The sequence below is a fragment of the Mauremys reevesii genome, linkage group 3 (assembly GCF_016161935.1).
Source record: "Mauremys reevesii isolate NIE-2019 linkage group 3, ASM1616193v1, whole genome shotgun sequence".
In the NCBI taxonomy this organism is placed as follows: domain Eukaryota; kingdom Metazoa; phylum Chordata; order Testudines; family Geoemydidae; genus Mauremys; species Mauremys reevesii.
In genome coordinates this window covers 157,200,471-157,219,972 of record NC_052625.1, presented here as the reverse complement: position 1 = coordinate 157,219,972, position 19,502 = coordinate 157,200,471, and positions in this window count along the sequence as shown.

Genomic DNA, 19,502 nt, shown 5'->3' with positions numbered 1-19,502 from the left:
GCAGTTTCTCTCTGAAGTCTGGTCCTGAAGTTTTTTTGCTGCAGGATGGCCACCTTAAGATCTGCTATTGTGTGGCCAGGGAGGCTGAAGTGTTCTCCTACAGGTTTTTGTAGATTGCCATTCCTAATATCTGATTTGTGTCCATTTATCCTTTTCCTTAGAAACTGTCCAGTTTGGCCGATGTACATAGCAGAGGGGCATTACTGGCATATGATGGCGTATATTACATTGGTGGACGTGCAGGTGAATGAACCGGTGATGGTGTGGCTGATCTGGTTAGGTCCTGTGATGGTGTCACTGGTGTAGATATGTGGGCAGAGTTGGCATCGAGGTTTGTTGCATGGATTGGTTCCTGAGTTAGAGTTACTATGGCGCAGTGTGCAGTTACTAGTGCGAATATGCTTCAGGTTGGCAGGTTGTCTGTGGGCGAGGACTGGCCTGCCACCGAAGGCCTGTGAAAGTGAGGGATCATTGTCTCTGATCATATCTCTGATGATGCGTTGGAGGGGTTTTAGCTGGGGACTGTATGTGATGGCCAGTGGAGTCCTGTTGGTTTCTTCCTTGTGTTTGTCTTGCAGTAGGAGGCTTCTGGGTACACGTCTGGCTCTGCTGATCTGTTTCCTTATTTCCTCATGTGGGTGCTGTAGTCTTGAAAATGCTTGGTGGAGATTTTCTAGGTGTTGGTCTCTGTCTGTGGGGTTAGAGCAGATACGGTTGTACCTCAGTGCTTGGCTGTAGACAATGGATCTTGTGGTGTGTCCGGGATGGAAACTGGAGGCATGAAGGTGAAAGTGTGGGATCATTGTCCAGGATGGGTTGTAGATCCCTGATGATGCGTTGGAGGGGTTTTAGCTGGGGACTGTATGTGATGGCCGGTGGAGTCCTGTTAGTTTCTTTCTTGGGTTTGTCTTGCAGTAAGAGGCTTCTGGGTACACGTCTAGCTCTGTTGATCTGTTTCCTTATTTCCTCGTGTGGGTATTGTAGTTTTGAGAATGCTTGATGGGGATTTTCTAGGTGTTGGTCTCTGTCTGAGGGGTTAGAACAGATACGGTTGTACCTCAGTGCTTGGCTGTAGACAATGGATGGCATGGTGTGCCCGGGAAGGAAGCTGGAGGCATGAAGGTAGGCATAGCGGTTGGTAGGTATTCGGTATAGGGTGGTGTTAATGTGACCATCACTTATTTGCACCGTGGTGTCTAGGAAGTGGACCTCCCGTGTAGATTGGTCCAGGCTGAGGTTGATGGTGGGGTGGAAGCCATAAAAATGTTGGCATATTGTGGGGGTCATGCGGGTGCCCATAGCGGTGCCACTGATCTGGAGATATATATTGTCATCAAATTTGAAATAGTTGTGTGTGAGGATAAAGGCACAGAGCTCAGCAACCAGTTGTGCTGTGACATCATCAGGGATACTGTTCCTGACAGCTTGTATTCCATCAGTGTATGGGATGTTTCTGTAGAGAGCCTCTACATCCATGGTGGCTAGGATGGTGTTTTCTGGAAGGTCACCAATGCATTGTAGTTTCCTCAGGAAATCAGTGGTGTCACGGAGATAGCTGGGAGTGCTGGTGGCATAGGGTCTGAGTAGAGAGTCCACATATCCAGACAGTCCTTCAGTGAGAGTGCCAATGCCCGAGATGATGGGGCGTCCAGGATTTCCGGGTTTGTGGATCTTGGATAGTACATAGAATAACCCTGGTCGGGGCTCTAAGGGTATGTTGATTTGTTCCGGTGTTAGTGTAGGGGGTGTCCTGAGTAGATGGTGCAGTTTCTTAGTGTATTCCTCAGTGGGATCTGAGGGAAGTGGCCTGTAGAATTTGGTATTGGAGAGTTGTCTGGCGGCCTCCTTTGAGGCCACCAGACAACATTTGAGTGGTAGCTGTGTACCCCTAGCTCAGGTATTTGGGACTTCTATTAGAAAGACTTGTTGTTAGTTCATGTAGTTTTTAGGCCACCCCTGCAAACAAATGCATTGGTGGGGAACCTTATGCCTGTCCTTTAGATTTAAATGGGACTCTGTGTGGATGCAAAGGTCTTCACTAGTACACAAAGTGTAGCTAAGAATATCTATGTGGTGCATAATGTATCATGTGCTAATAAAGCTAGGAAAACAATACTGACTGTATATATGGGCCTAATGTTAAATGTGGTAACAGTAGAATGTAATGAATCCAAGTCAGCACACATTTCAGTTAGCTTTGTTGAAGGAGAGAGGAGTCTTTTAGTGGAAGCCAAGTAAGGCAGATGATAACTTCTTGTGGTTCCCTCATTCCTCTGTGTTTTATTGATATTTTCATGTGGTTTAATAAGAGATTTTAAAATTTCAATTTCTGATACAGTTTTCTCTGACTTATCCAAATGTAAAAAATATATGTTCTTTTAAACATTGTTTCAGGTCCAATATGTATAGCCCTCAAATCCCCTAAAAAGTCCACCTTACACAACATTTGAGTAGTAGGTGTGTCCCCCTAGCACAGGTATTTTGGACTTCTATTAGAAAGACTAGTTCATGTAGTTTTTAGGCTACTCCTGCAAACAAATGCATTGGTGAGAAACCTTATGCCTGTGCTTTAGATTTTAATGGGACTCTGTGCAGATGCAAAGGTCTAATAATATATATGGGGGGGAGGGGTTCTAATATGAACCATTTCAAAATTACTGTATGTTTGCCTATTACTATCCTATATCACCATTATTTATTAAGTACCATGCCTGTCATGTCACTAATTTTCTGTTAGTGTCTGAACTACTCTGCCTACCTTCCCAACCCAGTATATTTTTTGCATTTCACTGTACTTAAGTTTTTAGATGTTCAGGACTGTGATGGAGCAGCCCCGCCCCGCACTAGCCCCAGCAGCATAAGACCAGTAGCTCTGGTGGTGGAAGTCCTGCCCCACTCGTACTGGGCATGCTCCAAGTTCTCTGGGAGTATAAAAGGAGGGAACTCAGCTCAATATAGGCTGGTGGCTATAGGGGAAGGACCTAACTGGGAAGCTCCTGGGGAGGACCAGCCACCACTCTTGAAGTTGCTGGGACCTGAAGCTTCTCCTCACCAGCACGAAGACCTACTCCAGGAGGAGCCAGAGGAGGAGACGGACCTGGAGACACGCAGGGGACCTGGGGATTTGTGGGAGCCCCCAACTCCTAAGCTGGTAGGAAGCATCCCGGGGAGGGGAGTGATGGACTGGTACCTAGACCCTGGTAAGCCTCAGCATGTTTTGGTAGTACCCCCCTGCTGAGCCAGGGGCAAGACCGTGCTGCCCGGTAACCGGGGGCCAGCCTATGGACTCTGGCCACTAGGCCGTGCCGCCCTGTAACCGGGAGCCAGCCTATGGACACTAGGTTGTGTTGCCCTTCAATGAGGGGTGTGAACCCTCACAAGGCCCTCCTAGCCCCCCAAAAATGTAAGGCAGTGGAATTTATCTTTACCTATAATTTCTCATTGACAAACTGTGCACGTGCTAGTCAGTATGACAGCCATAAAATATCTAGTAATTATGTTAAATTACTTAGTTGTTTTCAAAAAGTGTCAATGACAGGTAGGTAATTTCTGTTGTAATTCTTTATGGTAATAAAAATAACTCTCAAAGACTTTTTTTTAAAAGGAAGCTGAAAAGTCCCTGAACGTGAGAATGCTACTCTGCTTAAATGTATTTATGTTGGAGTTGTTATTTGGCTAAACAGAAGAGTTGCCAGGTATTTTAAAAACATCATTCTTGACAATGCCAACATTTTTAAAGTACTGAAGATGCTGCCTACCTTCTTTCTTTATGACAGGGATATAAATTACGCCCCGGAATTTCCATGGAGCAGCTACTTTATCATCAGCTCAAGCTTCACTGTTAACAATCAATGTACTAGAAAGACACTTCATTAATAACACAGATATTATCTAGACACAAAAGTGCTATAAAGCATTTTGAAATATTGTCTTAATTGAATGCTTGAGGTTCTGACTTTAGAGGTCCTCTGAGACTGACTGTTTCTGGTGACCACCTGGCTGGAAAATCCCATTGTATGTAAGGATTGTTTAGACAGCAGCCAAGCATGAAGATAAAAGCTAACGGCTGCTGATGGGGCTGATCTAGCTTCCCTTGAGCATGTACCAGGGGATGATCTTAAGTTCTGCGAGCATGATCTGTAAGTAATGACAAGTTAATAGCTCTAAGTTGTGAAGACCAGAAGGAGGTTATCAATTATCAGAATGGAATCTTATTTTGTATATATCATGGTTTATTATTTTAATGAGTCCAATAAGATATTTTTGGCTGAACATGTAAATTATTAACAGCATTTTAGTAAAGATCAGTTAAAGTTGAAGAAAAAAGGCAGGTGTATATACAGCATGTGAATACAAGAGGAAGAAGGGATTTGGTCTGATTTAGTCTATCTAAATTCCAAGTAATGTAAAATTCTGTAGCACAGCAACATAAACAAACAAAATATAAACGTTGTTTTTCTTCTCAAATGCTGAAACTTTTTAATAGATTAAAAATGATGTACTGTGTTTCATGTGAGCCAGATTCAAGGTAGGATGAAGGGGCTAGAGCGGGATTTTTTTTTATTGACAAAATGTACTTAATAAATAGCATTCTTTCTTTGTATGGAGGCAGTATATAGACCACTGATCTGGGAATCAGGAAGAAGAGCTGAGCTCTATGCCTGGCTCTTCCACTGACTTACTGTGTGACCTTGAACATGTTATTTCACCTTGCTACCTAGGAGAACATGCAGCCAACAGGGTATGAACAAAAAGGGAAAATAATAAGGCCTGCAGTGGAGCATTTCTTGGAGAGAGGAAAACCAGTTTCCCCCATCCACTTATCACAATTTCCTATCCACTACTGGTCCATTTACTGTATGCATCCCTCACTCCATGCCTACAGACACACGATTTGTTACTAGAGTCCAACCCAATGCTTTCTAAAGCTCCAGTGTATCTCTTCCATAGTTAGATTTGTTTTATTTAATAATTATTATTTACAAAAAGGCATAAAAAACTGATATCTCTGTGTCTTCCCAATTCCCTCCATGCGGCAACAGAATATGATGTTTTGGACTTTATAAATGTGTCAAGGGAGGGAGAAGCTCAGTGGATTACTTCATGCCTAGGAATTGTGGTGTGTAGTGAGGCAGACTGGCCTCTCTCCAAGCCTGAGTGAGAGAGGAACCACTACACTACCACTGGTGGCTGCAGCCCAGCACCACCCTGACGCTGGCTGTGCAGGGGTGGGAGGAAGTATAAAAAGAAGGCTGTTCTGCTTAGTTGGGGCTGAGCCAGGGAAGGAGGCAGACATCCTTAGCCCTCTCCCTTTGCAGGACTCCAGACCAGGCACTGAGCTGTGCCACGCCCTGCCACTGGAGACCAAGAGCGGAGAGTAGGTACTGGGATTGCCATTGGCCATCTACCCCGAAGGGACTAATGACTCACTGACTATGAAGCCACGCCAATGGAGGGCAATAGGAAGAAGCCCAGGGGAACCAGACTTTGGTCAGGTTGTGCTGCTGGAATGTGAGGCAGCAGAGTTTGGTATCCCCACCGGCACAGTGGCAGGACTATCCACCACTAACAGGGACCTTGGCTGGGACCCAGTGGAGTAGGGTGGGCCCGGGTAGTCCCACCCCTTTCCCTTCACTGCCAACCCCACAGCTGGGGATTGGCTGCATGCTTACCATAGGTCCTCAGGCCTAAACTGTGATTGTTGTCTGCCCTAGTGAGGAGGCTTGGGCTACAGTCTGCTTATTGCTCTGCTCTGCTCAGAGGCGAGAGCCATAGACAGCTAATTGGCTGTTGTTTGTTGCACCGAGTCAGAGTGGCCTCCCTCTGAGCCTGGGACCACTACATGGTCCATGAATGGATGGTTAGTATCCTGCTCTTGTTAGGGGATATTTTCCCTTTAAAATACACTTCATGACCCAACAGAAGGTCTACCCAGGAAGGAAAGTGACGAGTCTTTGGTGATTCAGAGTTTGGGTTTCTCTTTGGTCGAGACTGGTTCAAGTTCCAGGGGAACATTCAAATTGTTTTATGTTTAATACAAATGGCTTCACAGTTCCCTATTAGATACAGCTTATCAAGATTTTTTCTTGAAACATCAATGGAAAGCTTTCTACCAAAATTAAAATTGTGTTTTTCATTAAAAGTTTCCAGTTTTTCTAAGAATCAAAATCTGTTTGTTTTGGGATTTCAGTTTGGTCCCCTAAAATGAGATAAAAGGGAGAGAAGAGGGAGAGAATTTAGTTTTTTGAATATTGGCTGACGCAACCTGATACGCAGTTATGGCTCTGTATGGCCAATTGTCAGTCCACGGCCATCTTGTCCTGTTAAAAGGACAAGGCAGCCTCCATCTTGGACCAGGTTCTTGTTGCATGGGAAAGGGCAGAGACCTAATCCTGCCCAGCAACACTAAAGTGCTGTGTGTACTTTCCTGTTTTTTTTCTGTTGGGCCGTCTAAAGGTCAGGCTAGTGCAGTGTGCAAAGACCTGATTATGCCCAGCAACTCTGTAGTATGCATTTTCCCGCTCTTTTTGGTCCCGGTCGTCTGGAGGTCAGGCTAGTTCTGCCCAGCAACTCCAGAGTACTGTATACAGAGACCTAATTCTGCCCAGATACCCCAGTGTGCCGTGTGCAAATCCTGCCGGCGTGGGGGGCAACAGCTCGAAGCCTGGAGGGAGGGGGAACCAGGGACCAATCAGATGTTGACACGAGTGAGTGAGACCCTTTCTATAAAACTAGGTTTCCCCCCAAAATCTGTGTGGAGTATCCGCGTGTCAGCTGAAAGGCCTGATCAACCTTTTGGCCAGGGTCTCCTCCCGGTCTAGCTCGTGTTCGTGTGGAGTGTCCACGTGTCAGCTGAAGGAACTGATCAACCTTTCAGCCAGGGTCTCCTCCAGGTATAGCTAGCTCGTGTCGTGTCGTTTGGATCCATTCTATCAGCTCGTCATGCTTCTGGTGTCTGCTCTGCTGGTCAGCTGCGCCTGGAGTGCGGTATTTGTTTTCTAATTTCTGGCAGTTTGCTTATCTAGCCTCCTATTTTTCCCCTCCCTAACCCAGTACCAAGTGTGTACACAGTGTTAAGAATTAAAGTATTGAGCTCATAATTGCACAGTTGTTTAGTTTGTATAGTTGTTCTGGGTTTTAGTCGATTGTTTATTGTAAACTGTTTTAAGTGTGTAAGTCACTGCTCTGTCTTTGTCCGGATTGTTTGTGTCTGGGAGCTGTCTCCACCTGGGGATTAGCTGACCAAGAGGTTCCTGTCCCCACAGTCTGTGTAAGTGGAATCTGCCCAATCGCAGCCGCACCACACTCTGAGTAAATCCCTTAGTGTGAAAGCAAGGGTGGTTGAGGCAGTGGCCTGTGGGTCTCTTTCTGTGTTGCACCGGGCACCGCTCGGACAAACCCGATTCCCATCCTGTGTGATTGGTGTGTCTGCCTATTCAGTGTGGTGCAGTGAGCAGTATAGAATTGTACTGTTAATGATTTTTGGGTTGTTTATATTGCCTAACAACATCCCAGCTAAAAATTGCCTCTCTCCCTTGGCCCAAGTTGTAACTTTCCCCCAAATAAACGCAGCCACTTGGCTTTGCACCTTATTCTGGTCCAGCCTGTTTTTCCTCACCCAATACAAAGCTTATCGAACCGCAATCTATTTCGGACATTGGTAACCAATTTTTTTCTTTAATACAAGTCTGGCAGCTTCCTGTCTTCCTACAGCACTCCTGGTGGTATTTTAGTGATGGACAAACCTTAAAACCTGCAGAGCTTAAGTTCAACTAAGTAAGGCTGACCTTGGGTGAATCTTCATAGTTTTTGAGGCCCACTTCTTCACAGATTCAGTGAAGTTATGCCAGTACAGATTTGGGGCTCTTATGAATTGAATTTTCTCATATACTACCCATGTAATATAGGTATCTGTATCTGCAGTGCTATTATTTTAATAATAATGAAAACATTTTACAAGTTCATAGAATCATAGAATCATAGAATTCAAGATCAGAAGGGACCATTATGATCATCTAGTCTGAGCTCCTGCAAGATGCAGGCCACATAAGCCGATCCACCCACTCCTTAGCAAGCGACCCCTGCCCCATGCTTCGGAGGAAGGCGAAAAACCTCCAGGGCCATTGCCAATCTTCCCTGGAGGAAAATTCCTTCCCGACCCCAAATATGGCGGTCAGCTGAACCCCGAGCATGCGGGCAAGACTCTCCAGCCAAACCCTCTGGAAAAGGTTATATCATACCATTGACCCATTGTACTATTTACCAGTGTGGCACTTAATTGACCTATTGACTAAGCCCGTTATCTTATCATACCATCTCCTCCATAAACTTATCTAGCTTAATCTTAAAGTCATGGAGGTCCTTCGCCCCCACTGTTTCCCTCGGATCTTAAGTTCCTCAGATCTTAAAATATTTTGACAGAAACTGAAAACCAAACAAAGTCCAATCATGTAATCCCAGGTCACCATTAACTGGAATGATTTTTTTTGATTTAAACGAAGATGGTATTGTGCATGATCAGTCTGATATGGTGCTAATATGGGTGTGGTAGTAACTTCCTACACAGCATAAGAGTTCTACTCAATTTCCTTCTCCATGAATATGGGTGAAGTAGCTTACTCCATATCACCTGCAGCCAACCTACAACTCTCATTTCCTACTTAGTCATTAAGCTGCTCTCCTTCTGTGAGATTGACCTCAGCACTAGTCAACTCACCTTCTTTGTCCATGGCCTGTTGACCATGACTTGGAGTAGATGCTGAGTCTAGAGAAACACCTTACTCTTCACTATCTGTCTTTAGAGGCTGAGGGCCTTTTTTTCCTTTTTGGAGCCATCTGTGTGAAATTACCCATACAGGAGTAGATTTTTAAAAGCAAGATTTATTTAAAATAGAAAATGACAGTAAACAAAATAAGTGGCTTGTATCTTGTACCAAGATTTATGCTTCTCATAAGCTGAACTGGATAAGCCATTCACAGCATAATTACAATAATATAAAGAGAATGTCTTTATCTCTTAAAATCAGTCCCCTCTGACTATACACTTCTCTGCCTGAGATACTCTGTGTTTCTTAGCCCTCTTTTCAAGCCTTGGTCCAGGAGTTAGTTGCTTTGTTGTGCCTGGTACATCATCCCCCCACTTACCCAAATGTTGTTTGTTTGTTTTTTCCAGTTTTTCATGTTTACTGTCATATTGAAAGTCCTTTCCCCATGGTCCTTGATGTCAGTGACTATTTGTATCCTCCCAGTCTCAAACTGACTGTCAGTTATAGGGAAAATATCATTAAGGGTACTAATTAACTCTGCTTTCAGCTGTTTAGCATTTTAATCCAGCATGCAGCTTCTTATCTACTAGATGAGTTTCATTCTACATTTTGAAAAGTAATTTACAAAATCCATAAAGAGGTATTTTCTTCAAAATTTTGCTCTATGTTAAATATCACTGATCAACAGGATACCAGCACCTCTGTCATATTCACCACTAGAAGAAGAGCATTCCCAAGGAGGAAGTGTCAGTCTATAAAACACAATTTGTGCTCTGGCCTGCTCCTGGACAGTTTGCAAGGCAGAATGTAAAGTTACAATGTATCCCTTACTCAGGACTTCATAATGAGCCAGACATACTTATATCTATGTCTATATAGAGAGCACAACATTTAGAGTATATGCATGTGCATTATATTCAGTCCACATAAAGATACATAATGGTTCTGTGATATGACACAAATGCAGTTTGAATTCTTAGACTACATTTAAATTGAAGATGAGATTGGGCATGAAAATATGTTAGGTAGAAAGATGCTGATGGGGTAAATCGCTAAAGTAATGTGTGGGAGCTGTGCACGTAAATTGCATTCCCTGGTAAACTTAACATTAAAGGTACTGGACATGCAAACTCTTTAAAGCAACAAGCCCCAGAAAATGTTTGAAACAAGTCCCATTCTTTTATGCTTCCAGTTCTTGACTTTCAAATCTGAAACACAGAAATCTGGAGCAACATTACTATTGAAAAAGGATGCTTTACAACAAAGAAAAATACAAAGAAGTAATACACACAATTCTCCAATATAGTCGTATGGCTCTGAGAGCACTCTACCTCAATATACTACCTTTGTAGATGAAAAATATAAAAATTCCATCTCTCCAAACTGAAATTGTTATTGCTGTAATACTTGCTTTCTCCTTGCTAAACAAGCCAGCAGTTCAAAGAACGTAAAACTCAAATGGGAATTTTAAAGTGACTTGTAAAATACAATTATTATGGCATCCAGTACTGCTTGCAGCAGTACACTGCAGTCCAGTGTTTTTTTGTGCAGCACCTTTAAAATCTATAGATTAACTATAGATAGATCTAACTAATTATTTGAGAAGATTAGGTACTGAACATAAGAAAACAGCTTATTTGCAACAGGACATGTACAAATTTTATTTAAAACTAGACTCTCTGTCGATCATTGGAACAGTACATTGTGTACTAAACAGTATGTGTAACCTTAGCCTCCCAAAATGGAGAGAGTAGCGGACAGACATATTGGAAGGAAAAGGATTGCAAATAAGAAACAGAGCTCCGTTTACTTTTAATAGGCACAGGAAAAGAGTGTGTAAAACATGAATGTATATTGCGGATAAATTTGTCTCTAGGAGCCTTTATTAAGTAGTTGAATGGTGGATGGATTTCATGCGGCACAGTAACTAGATTGTGCCCTGACCTGAAATATACAGTACTTGAAATCTTATGGCATTGTCCCAAATCATTAGTAATGGCAGCTTGTACGCAACAAGCCCAGTATGTAGCAAATGATAGATAAGCTAAAATCTGGGCACCTGTCCATAGCTGAATTGTAAATACAAACCTCCTTCTCCCTTCAGGAAAATCTCATCTGTCTTATACCATCTAACATAGTACAATTAAGAGATGGCTTTTTAATTAATATCTCCCTTGGTATATTAAATTCCATAGCTTTACTAATAAATAGATCCTATAATTGAAGAATTTATGATGAAGTCTGACTGCATCTTAAAAGTGTTCGTCATTAATATAGCCTATATTGACATTTCTGACAGTGAGATAGCCAGTGTTATTCAAAATTCCCCTCTTGGCATATATTTCACAACTTCTCCATTTCAGATTTTTCCCATGATGAAAACTCTTTTAAAATATTTCACACTAATAGCTGAACCATCAATAGGCAGTTGTTACTTAGGCAAGACTCCTTGACTCTGGGGCATTTTGCATGAATAAAGACTACAGAGTCAGGCCCTAAATTTGTAAGTGTTCACAAAAAAATGAACATAATAAAAGAAAGTTTTGGTGCAATATAATATTTTGGGGTAATTGCATGTGTAGTGAGGTGTCCGAAACCGATTGCGGTTCGATCAGCTTTGGTATTGGGAGAGGAAAAACCAGGCTGGACCAGAATTAAGTTTAAAGCCAAGTGGCTGCGTTTATTGGGGGGATAGTTACAACGTTGGCCGAGGAGAGGGGCAATTCTTAGCTGGGATGTTATTAAACAATACAAACACACCCAAAAATCATTAACAATACAAATCTATACTGCTCACTGCTTCACACTGAGTAGGCAGACACACCAATTACACAAGGAGGAAATCGGGTTCGTCAGAGCGGTGCCCAGTGCAACACAGAAAAGAGACCCACAGGCCACTGCCTCCACCGCCCTTGCTTTCACACTAAGGGATTTACCCAGAGTGTGGTGCGGCTGCGATTGTGCAGGTTCCACTCACACAGACCGCGGGGACAGAAACCCCTTGGTCAGCTAATCCTCAGGTGGAGACAGCACCTAGCACCAAGCACTCCAGACAAAGACAGAGCAGTAACTCACACAACTTATAACAGTTTATAATTAACTATCTACTAAAACCAGAACAACTATACAAACTAAACAACTGTGCAATTATGAGCTCAATAATTCAATCCTTATATACTGTATACAAACTTGGTACCGAGTTAGGAAGGGGGAAAAGAGGAAGCTAGGTAAGCAAACTGCCAGAAATTAGAAAGCAAATACCGCACTCCAGGCGCAGCTGACCAGCAGAACAGACACCAGAAGCATGACGAGCTGATAGAATGGATCCAAAACAATAAATCCAAAGCGATAACGAATCCAAAACAACACAACACGAGCTAGCTATACCGGGAGGAGACCCTGGCTGAAAGGTTGATCAGGCCCTTCAGCTGACACGCGGATACTCCACACTACGAGCTAGCTATACCGGAAGGAGACCCTGGCCAAAAGATTGATCAGGCCCTTTAGCTGACACGCGGACACTCCACAAAAGGTTTGTGGGGAAACCTAGTTTTATTCGAAGGGTCTCACTCACTTGTGTCAGCATCTGATTGGTCCCTGGCTCCTACACCCTCCAGGCTCCAAGCTGTTGCCCCCCACGCTAACAGGATTTGCACACAGCACACTGGCATCTCTGCACAAGGCACTAGCCTGACCCCTAGATGACCAGGCCAAAAAGAGCGGGAAAATGCACACAGCACTATAATGTTGCACACCGCACCTCAGGGTTGCACACAACACCACAGTGTTGCCTGGCAGAATTAGGTCTCTGCCCTCTCCTGTGGAACAAGAACCTGGTCCAAGATGGAGGCTGCCTTGTCCTTTTAGCAGAACAAGATGGCCGTGGACTGACAATTGGCCATACAGAGCCATAACTATGTATAGGGTTGCGACATGAGGCTCCATAGATTTTAGCAGATTACACTGTGCATTGTCATATATTTTTCATATTTTACAAAAGAGCTGGTTTTTATGCACATGATCGTCTGTCCAGAAAATACCCAAGGATCTCAGTAGCTTCCAAGATCGGGTCATAGACCTTCTGACCTATATTCACAAAGGTATCTATATGCCCTAGCCCCAGACTTAGGTATCTAAATATGGGTTTAGGTGCTTAAATCCCAGTGTTAGGTTTCACTGCAAATCACAAAACTCCCACTGAGCCCTGTAAGTGCCTAAACTTACTTTGCAGCATTTTTTTTAAATAAAAAGATCCATTGGTGCTTATATGTCCTCACTCTAGGTGTCTGGATGTGTATATCCAATATAAGCCTCAGAGCAATTGACAAACCAAAGAAAGATAGATGTTTGGACACCTAATTCAAGTGCAGAGCCTGATCTGGTAGACGTGCACAGAAGCTGACTACAAGATTGGTTCCATGAAGTGAGTGTACACAAAATGGCTGGGGAGGGAGGGGGGAAAAGGGAGGGGAAGGGTTAGGGCAGTGGTGGGAAGGAGGACCTCCCTCATAAGTGAGTGGGGGGCATGGAAGACCAAACAAACATATTCACACTGGCCTTCATGGAATAAAAATAATTCAGTCTAGCCCTTTCACTCAAGAGTACTACCTAACAGTGAAGTAAGAGAACCTCCTAACATCTACTAGCCCAAAGGTCTGCTGGAAGCAGTTGAGTTTCCTGTCTGACTGAGGGTGTGACTCTTCATGGTTCCTGTCTAAAACATAATCTGCAGTGCTACTGAAATCCCCTCCCAGGACAATAATAGCATGAGGGTCACAGCCAAGCAGGTCATGGCCAAGTGTCTGCAGAAAGGAGACATGATTTCACCCCAGAGTCAGAGCATAACAGTACCAAGATTGAAAACAATAGTGTCAATAAGTGTCTCCACCTGGAGAAGCCAGTCCTGCACAATCTCCTTTACAGAGCGGATCTGTGCCCCTGCACCCTGGGAAAACAGAACAGTTACCCAACATTGGAGCCATGGCTCAAGAAAGCTACCCCTTCCCATTCCTTCAACCAATTCTCCTGATTATCAGGGTCTGAGTGCATCTCTTGCAAAAGGACAACATCAGTCCATTTTTGTCTCAGAAATTAAAAAAGTAGTGCCCTTTTATGACTATCCCAGCATCTATTAATATTTAGAGAGCCAAAGTTGACCAGCACCATAGAGACTAGAGAGAGCCAAGCAGCAGTGAGAAACAATGGAAAGTGGAAGTATTTTGAATAAAAACAAGCCCTGGGGAGGCTTATGTATCTTGAAAATTCCTGCATTCTTCCTCACCTTGTCCAATAACTTTTGAGAAGGAAATATTCCCTACGATCTGTTGAGGTATCTCTCAAGACAAGGGCAGCTGAGTGAACAAAGTGCTGTAAATCAGGGAAATAGGCCTCAACCTTAACTCCCTGCTTCCCTTCAGTGCTATCTAAAAAGTCACTAATCTCCTTCACACCGTACCCACCCTTCCTCTCTGGCTGGGACATCAGGAACCAGCGAGGAGTCAGAGATCATTGTCATTCTTTTCATCGCTCTCACACTCCACCATCTCAGAACATTGAGCTGTCATTGTAACATTCTCATAATTCACGAAACAGAAAGATTCAGCAGCAGCAGCTGGCATATCTATTTTTCCAAAGCTTGGACCTGTGGCATGCAGGATTTGGGGCTTGAGGAATCACTATGCAAGGGAAGACAGTATCCCAGTGGGAGCTCCAGGCATGGAGCCAGCACCAAACACAATGCTATCCTTTTTCTCAACCACTGCTAGCAGCTCAGGGCCCTCCAAAGCCTTAGCGCTTTTAGAAATAGTCCCACATAAATCCGTATCATCGGTCTGTTCTTCACTCCCATCTCTAGAACCTCTCTCTGCTTCTTTTGCAGGCAGGTGCTCCTCAACCTTCAGGGCTCACTTGTCTAGGAACAAGTGATGTGCTCACAACAGACTGTTTCTCTGGGAGGGGGTCTGCTCCCTGGACAACAGCAGACCACATATGGTGAAGGACAGGAGATACAATCTGGCAGTGAAGATGCAGGCTCTGTTTCCTGGATGTCCCAGCCCACTCCCCACTATCCTGTAGTCCAACATTTTTTACCAGGGACCCCTGAGCCAGCTGTGCATGGGCAGGAAACCCTCAAATAACCAGAGTCAACACACAAGAAACATATCATGTTTTCAGAGGTAGAAAATGCTGTATAATCTGCCCCATCTATGTGGTGCTTTAAAACCAGGTTCAGGGGTTATTCAGGATTATTTAGAACCACATAAAACTGGCATCAGGACAACATAACATGCCTTGAATCTGTGTTTTCGCAGACAAATGGAATCATCTTAACAACAGAACCTACCTTTCCACAAGGGAGTGATCAGTCACTAGCAGATCATTGGGAAGGAAGGTAAGGAATATTGTAAAAAGCTACTTTAGTAGCAGGAGTAAACAGGGGAAAAACTTGAACAAAATACTCCTTGATCCAGAGTCCCTCCTTCATAAAAGAATTCACAAACTGTATTCACAATAGCTGTACCTACCCTCAGCAATAGGACACATCCTCCAAAGTGAAGACCACAACAGGCACACACTGAACCCCTGCTTGCAGGTCAAACCACTGCTAAACCCATCTGAAGTGGTCCCTGTGAAAAAACCTCTCCCAGGGGAAAGAAGGAGGGGAAACAACAAAACCCCTAAAACAAAGAACAACATGTAACAACACAGAAACAGACACCTATCTAGTGCACACAGCACCTAACAAGAGAGTAAGAGTGAGTGAGCACAAGACTATAGCCTGGTGGTTAGAACACTCATCCACAATGTGAGAGACGCAAGGTCTAGCCCACCTGATCCAATGACTCTTTATCAATATGTATTTAGATGTTGGGATTATATGTGGACTAAAGCACTTGTAAAATACCTTTACTATAAATATTCAAGATTAAAGTTTGCTACTAAACCTTAATGTGTGTGTGTGTGTGGTGGGGTTGGAGGAGAAGGTGGGAGATTGGGCAAGATATTCCCTTGTATTTAGTGAGATCAGAAGAAAATCCTCATCCTTTCTCTTGTAGAGTAGTAGATGGCATGACCAAGCATCACTGGATCATACTAAAAGGAATTTTCAGCAAGAAAGAGCATCATCTTAAAACAATGAGGTGGAGACAAGAGTCATATGCCAAGTAAAGGAACTGATTATTTCACTTCTCTGTGAAAGAAAGTATAGGTCAGACAGAAAAATAATTAGTACAAAACATAGTAATGCTACAATATAAGGAAGATAACACATTTTGTTCATCTGAAAGAATAAAAGGTATTTAACAGGGCAATGTCAGGATTGGATAATTTACAAAAGAAGAGGGGGTGGAATGTAAACTGTGGTAGCAAAAGTGATGTGTAAAACCATGTTCTATGTTCTGGTGCTTTGCAGGTTTAGATATTGGATTATGCAGAAATACTATAATTTGCTTAGAAAGCCTGTTGTGGAAAATGTACTTGCACTTGTTTTTAAGGCAGCCAGCAGTTTTACTGTGATGTCAGCTGCATCTGCTTGCTGGTAGCATGTAATGTCAACACATTATTTTTGGTGGTTGTGGTGGCGGCGGAGACTGATTGCTTCAGCAATGTTTAATTCTTTTAATTACAGTTTACAGTATAAAGTCAGATAGAGCAAGAATTTTAGAGATACCAACTACAACAATTACAAGCCTAAGTAAGCAGAGCTAGCAAAATAAAATGGCTTGCCAGCTGTGCAAAAGCATCAAATGTAGGCTTTGTAAGTATTCACCAGAGAACACTGCTGTCCTGGAGAGCTTTTGTGGGAAGGTTTTATTTCTAGTACTAAAGTTTTCTACCAACCAACCAACCACAAGACAAATGTGCTTATGTAGAAACAACAGCTGGAAGGAGCTAAGAGGATGGATGCCATTGTGAGTGGCTCCTGAAGTACTCCAAAGTAGTTATAAGGTAACCTCCACTGTGGTGGTAAGGAGGAGACCTTGTGGAGACAAGGGCTCTGAGTGGAGGCTTTTTGCGTCTGTGACCGTTCTACAAATCCATGGCATCTCCATGATACTCAGCAGCTTGATTACAACTGAACTTTACTGCCACAGCCCCCTTAACAGGCTCCAGAACTCCCTGTTTAGCAGGGCTCCCTTATGCAGGCAGGAGCACAGAAAAGCTTATACATCCAGGGATTGTATTACCTATTCTGTGTAAGCTCCATGGGAGCTTTGGGGGATGATGCAGGCCTTCCAACAACACTCCTACTCATCATGGACTTAACACAATATGTACATCTCTCCCACCACAGTTTTAGAGAGTCCTCTCTGTGAAGAGCTCTCAAGAAAATTATCTAGACCAAAGCTTTTACCAACTAGGAAAGCAGTTTTTGAATGCAAAAATTAAAGTTGCAAAAAGTCATGCCTTTCATCCTATCTCTCTAGAAAAAAAAACAAGGAGAATGTGATATGTATGTGATGGCTCAGAGTCACGTTGGAAGGGTATAGTGAGTGGGGTTCTGCTGGGAATTTCCTGGGATTGATTCTATTCAATATCTTATAAATAAATTGGATAATGACATAGAGAATACACTTATAAAGTTTTGGGATGATAGCAAGCTGGGATGGATTGCAAAAACTTTTGAGAACAGGATTAGAATTCAAAATGATCTTGACAAACTGGAGAAATGAACAGGATGAAATTATATAAGGACAAATGAAAAGTACTACACTTCACAGGGAATAATCAATTGCACAAATATGAAATTAGGAATGAATCTTAGAAAGGAATATTGCAGAAAAGGGTCTGGGGTTATGGTGGATCACAAACTAAACATGAGCCAAAAATGTAATACTATTGCAAAAAGAGCTAATATCATTCTGAGATGCATTATCAGGAGTGTTGTAAGAAAGAAAAAAAAGAAATTCTTCCATGCTACTCAGCATTGTGATCATTTCTGGGTACCACACTTAGGGAAAGATGTGGACAAATTGGGGAAAGTCTGGAGAAGAGCAATAAAAATGATTAAAGGTCTAGAAAACATAACCTCTGAGGAAAGACTGAAAAAATGGCTTTGTTTAATCTGGAGAAGCGTGAGCGGAGAAATAGAATCATAGAAGCATAAAATTATAGAACTGGAAAGTACCTCAAGACGTCATGTAGTCCAGTCCCCTGCACTCATAGCAGGACTAAGTATTAGCTAGACCATCCCTGACAGGTGGTTGTCTAACCTGCTCTTAAAAATCCCCAATGATGGAGATTCTATAACCTTCCTAGGCAATTTATTTCAGTGCTTAACTACCCATACAGTTAGGAAGTTTTTCCTAATGTCCAACCTAAATCACCCTTCCTGCAATTTAAGTCTATTGCTTCTTGTCCTATCCTTATAGGTTAATGAGGAAAATTTTTCCCCTCCTCCTTGTAACAACCTTTTATGTCTTGAAAACAGTTATCCTGTCCCTTCTGAGTCATCTCTTCTCCAGACTAAACAAACTCAATTTTTTCAATCTTCCCTCATAGGTCATGTTTTCTAGACCATTAATCATTTTTTCTTGCTCTCTTCTGGACTTTCTTTTATTTGTCCACATCTTTCCCTAGTGTGGTGTCCAGAAATGGGCACATTACTCCAGTTAAGGCCTAATCAGTGCAGATTACGGAGGAAGAATTACTTCTTGTGTCTTGTTTACCTTACTTTTTCTAAAACAGGAGTCAGCAACCTGCAGTTCCTGGCCAACGGGAACTGTGAGGATGGTGCAGGGGCACACAGAGACATGCCAGCAGGCAGCCGCTTTCGGGAGCAGCATGGGGCCAGAGCTGGGTTGTGCCACCGATGGAAAGCGGCCAGCGGTAAGCGCCTCCCAGCCAGAGCCTGCACCTTGCACCCCATCCTGCACCCCAAACCCCTGCCTCAGGTCAGACCCCACCCCACACCCAAACTCCCTCCCAAACCCCACACCCCCTCCTGCTTCCCAATCCTCTGCCCCAGTCTGGAGCCCCCTCCCTGTTTATATTCAAATTCAAATAGCAGAAGTCACATTAAAATATTGGTGAGTAGTAATAACTCTAATATGGTAAATTATTATTAGTTGATAAATTCTAACTCTACAAGTAGCTATGCATGTGATGTGGCTCTCAAAATATTTTGTTCTGTAAGCAGAGTCAAGATGAGCTCCACCTTGACATCTGGTGGTGAATTATGGCGAGTTGTGGAGAAGAACATCAGGGGCTGATCTTGTTTGCATAGGCACACCCACCCCACCTAGCATGAGCCCACAGCAGCCCAAATGGCCTCTTTGGCTGCTGTGGGATCCCCAGTTTCTCTGTTATTGGGGCAGGAAGAGTAAAGTGTTGTTACCATGATTATGTGAATCAAGGACAATGAAACCGTTTTATGACAGAGGGACTCACCATCAACTAAGTAGCAGTAGCTAGACAAGGGACATGGGTTCCAAAACCCAGTGATTTGAAAGAGAGGTCAGTGGCAAGTAGTTGTACCTGATGGTATGGGCCCCTTTGGTGGGCCTGACAAACCAATTGTACTGCCTTCTCTCTCTACTGTAGAATAGCAGAACTACTTTTAATTCCATTAGGAATTTAGTTTTATAGGCTGCTGAGCTGAATTCACTTTGGGCCTGTAGTGTACCAGCATTGAGGTTCTCCTAATATAAACTGAAATTGCTAATGAGTTAAAATTACTAAAAGCTAAAATCAGTGAGTGCTGTGGGGGGCCTGAAAATATGTTGCTGAGCAGCTGGT